Source organism: Drosophila sechellia, unplaced genomic scaffold (assembly GCF_004382195.2).
Source record: "Drosophila sechellia strain sech25 unplaced genomic scaffold, ASM438219v1 U_33, whole genome shotgun sequence".
NCBI lineage: Eukaryota > Metazoa > Arthropoda > Insecta > Diptera > Drosophilidae > Drosophila > Drosophila sechellia.
The window spans coordinates 20068-28122 of record NW_022611278.1 but is presented as its reverse complement, the minus strand read 5'-3'; the positions used below and the strand labels follow the sequence as shown (position 1 = coordinate 28122).

The window sequence follows — 8055 nt, the reverse complement described above, 5'->3', positions numbered from 1 at the left end:
CGTTACGGTATAATACAAATATGGATTCTTATGAAAGAAATATAAAATTATATATTAAATGTGGAAATATTATCATATGCGCTTGGTTTTATGTTATATATTACCAGAGAGATATATGAAAAGAGATAAATTTTAAATTTATCTTCAAAATGCAAATGATTTAACTTAATATTTATATTGGTTAAACAAAAATTGTACATGTGTGGATACAATAATTATGTATGTTGGAAATAAAATGATATTTTATAATGAAATATGTATATATAAAAAGATAAAATTATAGAAACATATATATTACAATAATTATATGAAATTCTTGTTATATTGGTAAAACAAGTATAAATTAAAAATGAAAATATGGATTACGAATGCTATATAAAAATGGCCGTAATCGAATAGATTTTTTACTTATATTTATATATTTAAAATTTTACCCAAAGGCGAAATATTGAATTTTATTCAATATAATAAAAATCATGGAATTATATAAAGTGAAAAATCTATATATCTATTATATTGCTTATTTCGATTCAAAAAATATGAATGGAATATGAAGGAAAAACATTATTCTGGTTGATCCTGCCAGTAGTTATATGCTTGTCTCAAAGATTAAGCCATGCATGTCTAAGTACACACGAATTAAAAGTGAAACCGCAAAAGGCTCATTATATCAGTTATGGTTCCTTAGATCGTTAACAGTTACTTGGATAACTGTGGTAATTCTAGAGCTAATACATGCAATTAAAACATGAACCTTATGGACATGTGCTTTTATTAGGCTAAAACCAAGCGATCGCAAGATCGTTATATTGGTTGAACTCTAGATAACATGCAGATCGTATGGTCTTGTACCGACGACAGATCTTTCAAATGTCTGCCCTATCAACTTTTGATGGTAGTATCTAGGACTACCATGGTTGCAACGGGTAACGGGGAATCAGGGTTCGATTCCGGAGAGGGAGCCTGAGAAACGGCTACCACATCTAAGGAAGGCAGCAGGCGCGTAAATTACCCACTCCCAGCTCGGGGAGGTAGTGACGAAAAATAACAATACAGGACTCATATCCGAGGCCCTGTAATTGGAATGAGTACACTTTAAATCCTTTAACAAGGACCAATTGGAGGGCAAGTCTGGTGCCAGCAGCCGCGGTAATTCCAGCTCCAATAGCGTATATTAAAGTTGTTGCGGTTAAAACGTTCGTAGTTGAACTTGTGCTTCATACGGGTAGTACAACTTACAATTGTGGTTAGTACTATACCTTTATGTATGTAAGCGTATTACCGGTGGAGTTCTTATATGTGATTAAATACTTGTATTTTTTCATATGTTCCTCCTATTTAAAAACCTGCACTAGTGCTCTTAAACGAGTGTTATTGTGGGCCGGTACTATTACTTTGAACAAATTAGAGTGCTTAAAGCAGGCTTCAAATGCCTGAATATTCTGTGCATGGGATAATGAAATAAGACCTCTGTTCTGCTTTCATTGGTTTTCAGATCAAGAGGTAATGATTAATAGAAGCAGTTTGGGGCATTAGTATTACGACGCGAGAGGTGAAATTCTTGGACCGTCGTAAGACTAACTTAAGCGAAAGCATTTGCCAAAGATGTTTTCATTAATCAAGAACGAAAGTTAGAGGTTCGAAGGCGATCAGATACCGCCCTAGTTCTAACCATAAACGATGCCAGCTAGCAATTGGGTGTAGCTACTTTTATGGCTCTCTCAGTCGCTTCCCGGGAAACCAAAGCTTTTGGGCTCCGGGGGAAGTATGGTTGCAAAGCTGAAACTTAAAGGAATTGACGGAAGGGCACCACCAGGAGTGGAGCCTGCGGCTTAATTTGACTCAACACGGGAAAACTTACCAGGTCCGAACATAAGTGTGTAAGACAGATTGATAGCTCTTTCTCGAATCTATGGGTGGTGGTGCATGGCCGTTCTTAGTTCGTGGAGTGATTTGTCTGGTTAATTCCGATAACGAACGAGACTCAAATATATTAAATAGATATCTTCAGGATTATGGTGCTGAAGCTTATGTAGCCTTCATTCATGGTGGCAGTAAAATGTTTATTGTGTTTGAATGTGTTTATGTAAGTGGAGCCGTACCTGTTGGTTTGTCCCATTATAAGGACACTAGCTTCTTAAATGGACAAATTGCGTCTAGCAATAATGAGATTGAGCAATAACAGGTCTGTGATGCCCTTAGATGTCCTGGGCTGCACGCGCGCTACAATGAAAGTATCAACGTGTATTTCCTAGACCGAGAGGTCCGGGTAAACCGCTGAACCACTTTCATGCTTGGGATTGTGAACTGAAACTGTTCACATGAACTTGGAATTCCCAGTAAGTGTGAGTCATTAACTCGCATTGATTACGTCCCTGCCCTTTGTACACACCGCCCGTCGCTACTACCGATTGAATTATTTAGTGAGGTCTCCGGACGTGATCACTGTGACGCCTTGCGTGTTACGGTTGTTTCGCAAAAGTTGACCGAACTTGATTATTTAGAGGAAGTAAAAGTCGTAACAAGGTTTCCGTAGGTGAACCTGCGGAAGGATCATTATTGTATAATATCCTTATCGTTAATAAATATTTGTTATAATACAAATAAATACAATTTACCAAAATAAAAATATTACAAAATGATTCCACGGAATCAAAAGTTAAAGTCAAAATAAAATGAAGATGGCTTTTATTTTATATGTGGGGCTTGGCAACCTCATAAAAAGACTTTAACATTATTAATGTTGCTGTGCGTATTTGTGGCAGTACTTACTACAACAACGGCGTTTCCTATAAAAACAAATTCTCGAAAATGGAAATCGAAGAAACTAAACTAAATTCGAAAGTAGAAGTCGAATTAAAATAAAAATAATTTTGAATGTGTGGTAATCAAAATAAGTGTGTGTGTATATGGACCATAATATACACGCGTTGCGAATATGTATTGTTCATCTATGTTATGAGCATACGTTGGCTAATGCAACAACCTAAAATATACAATGTTTGTACCTGTCATCCATCAGGTTAATGTTTTATATAAATTTTGCAGTATGTGTCACCCAAAATAGCAAACCATAACCAGATTATTATGATACATAATGCTTATATGAAACTAAGACATTTCGCAACATTTATTTTAGGTATAAAAATAAATTTATTGAAGGAATTGATATATGCCAGTAAAATGGTGTATTTTTAATTTCTTTCAATAAAAACAATATTGACATTATATAAAATTGAATTATAAAACTCTAAGCGGTGGATCACTCGGCTCATGGGTCGATGAAGAACGCAGCAAACTGTGCGTCATCGTGTGAACTGCAGGACACATGAACATCGACATTTTGAACGCATATCGCAGTCCATGCTGTTATGTACTTTAATTAATTTTATAGTGCTGCTTGGACTACATATGGTTGAGGGTTGTAAGACTATGCTAATTAAGTTGTTTATAAATTTTTTATAAGCATATGGTATATTATTGGATTAAATAATGATTTTATTCATAATATTAAAAAAGAAATGAAAAACATTATCTCACATTTGAATGTGAAAAACGAAGAGAAATATTTTCTTTTTCAATCAAATAATACTGAGAAATGTCTAGCATAAAAAATTGAAATATTTTTCATCTAGAATTGTCTCTTATTAATGATTCGGAAAAAGAAAAATCTTGGTTTTGTTATTATTCTTCGTTGGTTCGTTAAATGGATAAAAATGACTTTGCTTACAAGAACTATTGGAACTATTTATAACGAATTTAATTGATTGTTTTATCATTTATATATAAAGAATTTATGGCAAAATATAGTTATATATACAACCTCAACTCATATGGGACTACCCCCTGAATTTAAGCATATTAATTAGGGGAGGAAAAGAAACTAACAAGGATTTTCTTAGTAGCGGCGAGCGAAAAGAAAACAGTTCAGCACTAAGTCACTTTGTCTATATGGCAAATGTGAGATGCAGTGTATGGAGCGTCAATATTCTAGTATGAGAAATTAATGATTTAAGTCCTTCTTAAATGAGGCCATTTACCCATAGAGGGTGCCAGGCCCGTATAACGTTAATGATTGCTAGATGATGTTTCCAAAGAGTCGTGTTGCTTGATAGTGCAGCACTAAGTGGGTGGTAAACTCCATCTAAAACTAAATATAACCATGAGACCGATAGTAAACAAGTACCGTGAGGGAAAGTTGAAAAGAACTCTGAATAGAGAGTTAAACAGTACGTGAAACTGCTTAGAGGTTAAGCCCGATGAACCTGAATATCCGTTATGGAAAATTCATCATTAAAATTGTAATATTTAAATAATATTATTAAGAATAATGTGCATTTTTTCCATATAAGGACATTGTAATCTATTAGCATATCCCAAATTTATCATAAAATATAACTTATAGTTTATTCCAATTAAATTGCTTGCATTTTAACACAGAATAAATGTTATTAATTTGATAAAGTGCTGATAGATTTATATTATTACAGAGCGTTAATTTTTCGGAATTATATAATGGCATAATTATCATTGATTTTTGTGTTTATTATATGCTCTTGTATGATTAACAATGCGAAAGATTCAGGATACCTTCGGGACCCGTCTTGAAACACGGACCAAGGAGTCTAACATATGTGCAAGTTATTGGGATGTAAACCTAATAGCGTAATTAACTTGACTAATAATGGGATTAGTTTTTTAGCTATTTATAGCTAATTAACACAATCCCGGGGCGTTCTATATAGTTATGTATAATGTATATTTATATTATTTATGCCTCTAACTGGAACGTACCTTGAGCATATATGCTGTGACCCGAAAGATGGTGAACTATACTTGATCAGGTTGAAGTCAGGGGAAACCCTGATGGAAGACCGAAACAGTTCTGACGTGCAAATCGATTGTCAGAATTGAGTATAGGGGCGAAAGACCAATCGAACCATCTAGTAGCTGGTTCCTTCCGAAGTTTCCCTCAGGATAGCTGGTGCATTTTAATATTATATAAAATAATCTTATCTGGTAAAGCGAATGATTAGAGGCCTTAGGGTCGAAACGATCTTAACCTATTCTCAAACTTTAAATGGGTAAGAACCTTAACTTTCTTGATATGAAGTTCAAGGTTATGATATAATGTGCCCAGTGGGCCACTTTTGGTAAGCAGAACTGGCGCTGTGGGATGAACCAAACGTAATGTTACGGTGCCCAAATTAACAACTCATGCAGATACCATGAAAGGCGTTGGTTGCTTAAAACAGCAGGACGGTGATCATGGAAGTCGAAATCCGCTAAGGAGTGTGTAACAACTCACCTGCCGAAGCAACTAGCCCTTAAAATGGATGGCGCTTAAGTTGTATACCTATACATTACCGCTAAAGTAGATGATTTATATTACTTGTGATATAAATTTTGAAACTTTAGTGAGTAGGAAGGTACAATGGTATGCGTAGAAGTGTTTGGCGTAAGCCTGCATGGAGCTGCCATTGGTACAGATCTTGGTGGTAGTAGCAAATAATCGAATGAGACCTTGGAGGACTGAAGTGGAGAAGGGTTTCGTGTGAACAGTGGTTGATCACGAGTTAGTCGGTCCTAAGTTCAAGGCGAAAGCCGAAAATTTTCAAGTAAAACAAAAATGCCTAACTATATAAACAAAGCGAATATAATACACTTGAATAATTTTGAACGAAAGGGAATACGGTTCCAATTCCGTAACCTGTTGAGTATCCGTTTGTTATTAAATATGGGCCTCGTGCTCATCCTGGCAACAGGAACGACCATAAAGAAGCCGTCGAGAGATATCGGAAGAGTTTTCTTTTCTGTTTTATAGCCGTACTACCATGGAAGTCTTTCGCAGAGAGATATGGTAGATGGGCTAGAAGAGCATGACATATACTGTTGTGTCGATATTTTCTCCTCGGACCTTGAAAATTTATGGTGGGGACACGCAAACTTCTCAACAGGCCGTACCAATATCCGCAGCTGGTCTCCAAGGTGAAGAGTCTCTAGTCGATAGAATAATGTAGGTAAGGGAAGTCGGCAAATTAGATCCGTAACTTCGGGATAAGGATTGGCTCTGAAGATTGAGATAGTCGGGCTTGATTGGGAAACAATAACATGGTTTATGTGCTCGTTCTGGGTAAATAGAGTTTCTAGCATTTATGTTAGTTACTTGTTCCCCGGATAGTTTAGTTACGTAGCCAATTGTGGAACTTTCTTGCTAAAATTTTTAAGAATACTATTTGGGTTAAACCAATTAGTTCTTATCAATTATAACGATTATCAATTAACAATCAATTCAGAACTGGCACGGACTTGGGGAATCCGACTGTCTAATTAAAACAAAGCATTGTGATGGCCCTAGCGGGTGTTGACACAATGTGATTTCTGCCCAGTGCTCTGAATGTCAAAGTGAAGAAATTCAAGTAAGCGCGGGTCAACGGCGGGAGTAACTATGACTCTCTTAAGGTAGCCAAATGCCTCGTCATCTAATTAGTGACGCGCATGAATGGATTAACGACGGACGTGTTTTCGTTGCGCTCGTGTACAGATTGCGAAGAACTTGGTTTTCCGTGTTTGGAAAGTAATAAAATCGGTGAATTAGTGCTCCGCGAAAGTCGTGTGCTAATTTTCGTGTGTTATAAACAAGCGGTTTGGAAGTAATTAACAATTAATTGTTGGGAATTTTCCACTTAGCACGTGCTGAAGGCGAACTTACGAGTAAGTTTTTCGAGTAAGCTTTTTGATCAGCTGTCACAAAGCTTATTGGTGGGAGTCACTGCTAAGGTTTGTGTCTAGGGAGAGTTTTAGTGCTACCAGACTCTACCGATAGGTGGAGCTCGAGTTCCAGAGCAACTACCTTTTGTCAGCGAGTAAACGAGCATACGGTTGCTGGCGTCGACGGTAGGTGGAGCCACCATCGTATTTATGCCGATGGAGAGCGACAGCAGCGCGAGTGCCTTGAGCGGAAGTAGTGCCTCGATGAAGTCCAGACGAGGCAGGCGCAGAAGCCATCTGGCATCTAAGAGCTCGGCGCCAACGCAGGCGAAATTGGTTGCCCTGGCATCGAATGGAGTGCCAGAACCCGTTGGGGTACTGGAGGAGCCGTTTTCGTCGCTGGAGGACGCCCGGGCGGCTACGGAGAACGCTGCCATTGATGCTGCCCCCCCCCACGCTGCTGCCACCGCTGCTGATCCTACTGCTGCCCCTGCTGCCGACCACACTGCTGCCTCCGCCGTTTTCACTGCTGCTAAAATTGTTGCCACCACTGCCACTGCCGCCACCGCTGCCGCCCGTGCTGGGCAAGCAGCCATGATGGCAGAGCTGTCGGCCACACAGCGCATGGTGAGAAGCAGCTTCCGCAGACTAGGAGAAGTGGACACGGAAGAGCTCTCATATGCTATCAGCCGCTACGATGAGCTGGTGTTGGCGCTAATGCTCCGGTGCGGAGAGCTGGAGACGCGGCTTGCTATGCCGCCACCGCCGCCGCCGTCGTTGAATCTGTTGAAAAATACGGCCGCCAATGCTCCCCAGATGCAGCAGGTTGCACCCATCGCTGCCCCGCGGACTACCAAGGTCCGCGAGACGTGGTCAGCGGTGGTGAAGTGCGACGACCCTGCGCTATCGGGGAAAGACATAGCGGAAAAGGTGCGAACGATGGTTGCACCCTCTCTCGGAGTCAGAGTACACGAGGTCCGTGAGCTCCGTCGAGGTGGTGGTGCGATCATTCGCACTCCTTCGGTGGGAGAGCTGCAGAAGGTGGTCGCTTCAAAAAGATTCGCCGAGGTTGGCCTAAATGTGGCACGGAATGCGGCCGAGAAGCCGAAGGTCGTCGTATATGACGTCGACACAGCTATCGGCCCTGAGGAGTTTATGAAGGAGCTCCACGAAAACAACTTCGACAGCGAAATGAATCTGGCCCAGTTTAAGAAGTCAGTGCACCTGGTGACCAAGGCGTGGTCGGTAGCTGACGGCGCCACAGTAAATGTGACGCTGGAGGTTGACGACCGGGCGATGGCGAAGCTTGATGTAGGTCGTGTCTACATCAAGTGGTTCTCATTC

At 39.6% G+C, this 8055-nt stretch overlaps 2 non-coding genes across 2 annotated transcripts; both read left to right on the top strand.

The window, feature by feature from the left end:
- Positions 1 to 566: 566 nt before the first annotated feature.
- Positions 567 to 2559, top strand: LOC116803225. Its single transcript, XR_004363483.1, has one exon. It is a non-coding gene; the product is annotated as a small subunit ribosomal RNA (ribosomal RNA).
- Positions 2560 to 3246: 687 nt separating this feature from the next.
- LOC116803224 lies at positions 3247 to 3425 on the top strand. The gene has a single exon (XR_004363482.1). It is a non-coding gene; the product is annotated as a 5.8S ribosomal RNA (ribosomal RNA).
- The last annotated feature ends 4630 nt before the right edge of the window (positions 3426 to 8055 follow it).